Genomic DNA, 2,206 nt, shown 5'->3' with positions numbered 1-2,206 from the left:
GGCCAAAAAACTGGAACTACAACGTCCCGGTGTGAGATTTAGTTGAGGCATTGCTCTCAGGAGTTTGCTCAGCAGGAAATCAGCTGGACTGTAGCATTTAAGACTATTTTATGTCTACTGGTGGATTTACTGAATTTTACCCTTGAAAATAACACAAAGTCTCCCTATCTTTGGTCTCATTAGAGGTTTGGATTAACTCAAGGATATTGGGCTATGAATTTCCATAGATTTATTGAAGGAGCAGAGCTATTTTCCCAAACGGCAATTACACATTGCTGCAAACTAGAGAGTAACGAATACGAATTTTAAAAACACGGCTTCAACTATCTGAATGTAATGCTCTGCGCTTCCCAGTTGCCCTCTTGACTCCCCTACTTGTAGAACCACATTCACAGTTGTAAAAGATCCTCTTGAAAGCAGTAAAAGATGTGCTAGATCCTACAACAGTCTAGTAGAAATCTTTAGTGTCAGAAACAAAAGAACTTGAGTCTTTCATATTGCTCCTTCCTATTTTCTTTCAGTACTACTGACAAAGTTAGAGTCAACCCAACATTCTTCCTGCAGCTTTTCTTTTCACACACTCCATCATGCTTGTGAATCAGCTGATTGCACCAGCTTACATCACCTTCAGCAAGCTGTGGGTTTGGGAAGAAACGGGAAAAAAATTGGGAAGGAGAAAAAGGTTTTGGTAAAGTTTCGAGATATAGACTCTTTGTCTGACATTACCTCTTCAATTTACGTCTGGCTCATGGAAAGCATTGTAGCATTAAAATGTTCTACTTGTGCTACGCAGTGACCTTGGACTTTGACACATCCTTACTGCCCTCAGGAGGTAAGCCCATTCAAAACAGTGAGTAAATCTCAACACAAGCTAAAGCTTCCATAGCCAAACTCTTAACCAAACATATCTACTATTTGGGATTATATGTTCTCGTTTTTTTCAACAGGTGTTCACTTAAACAAACATCACTGCTTTGTAAAAATCCCCTAACCTCAAGAAGATTAAATAAATGATAACAAGATTTCATTTTTTGTATATACATAAGCTTCAGCTATTCATACACTTCTGCCTAAAGCAATGAATTAGAGATCCTAAAAGTCTGATTAAAGCAGTAACACGTTCTGTGTTTGAACAAGTGAGATTTAGTGATCAAAGCTGACAACTGCCCTATGATCTCCAGGGTGTTTCATACTAAAATGTGTACATTTGAAGATACAGTAAGAGAACTTGTTTCTTTACTTTCTAAATATTAAGCAAACTATGGACCCAATGAAAACAACACTTCTTTTAAGAATGTTAAAGTGTAAAGAAGAGAAAGTGAGACAGACAAACAGACAGTAAGGTTCTTAAGTGCTAATTTAGGACAGAAGTTACATACATTGACTATATTGGTATACCTAATAAGGAATTAATCTGCCTCTTCATTTGCTGTCTGGAGGACTGGTAGCCTGATGGAAAGCAGAGGGTTCTTCTGGTGGGTTCATTCACAGAATATTAACAAAGTCTTTGGGCTTCTGCTTCATGGTGCTGTTGAGGGGCAATTCCACAGGAAGGATATTTGGAGACTTTCACAGAGCTGCAGCATGCTCAAGGCTAATTTCAGGATGCATCAGCACCCACAAACTGCAGCCCATCTATGTTATGGACTAGGACCTTAGGACCTTGCACTTCTTGCTAGATCCAGAATAAAGATTCATGAGAGAATAATCATTAGGAACGGAGGCTCTGGGGGACTGTAGCTCTTTCCTTACATTGTGTTTGGGAGTAACAAAATCGCTGAATAGTCTCTACTTCTATCACTCGGAGAGCCCCCAAGTGTCTTCAGATCAGAGCAGACACAGGCAGAAAATAAGCAGAGGAACCCTGTTTAAAAATGTGACAACGAAGAAAAAATATCCGTCACATGGGATCAGCAAACTCATGACACACGTTCCAGAAGTGACAGACAGGCTTTGGATGGCACGCAGCAGGGCTGGCCAAGGACTGCAGCTCCTGGAAAACAGCATTCCTAGCCCTAGCTGCCACAGCTCAGATGTGCAGGAGCTCGAAAGCCCTGTCTCACATGGAAGCAAGGTCATACATTGGCCCTGATCAGCAACAGCTGTGGAATTCTAAGCAGGGCTGGTTCCTGTAGTGCTTCTGCTGACAGATCAGCTCTCTTTAGGAAACGAGGTAACATGCAGGCTGACACCACCTGGAAGCACT

This window comes from Tetrao urogallus, assembly GCF_951394365.1.
Source record: "Tetrao urogallus genome assembly, chromosome: 14".
Lineage (NCBI taxonomy): Eukaryota > Metazoa > Chordata > Aves > Galliformes > Phasianidae > Tetrao > Tetrao urogallus.
The sequence above is the reverse complement of the archived record's forward strand: the minus strand, read 5'-3'. Positions refer to the sequence as shown.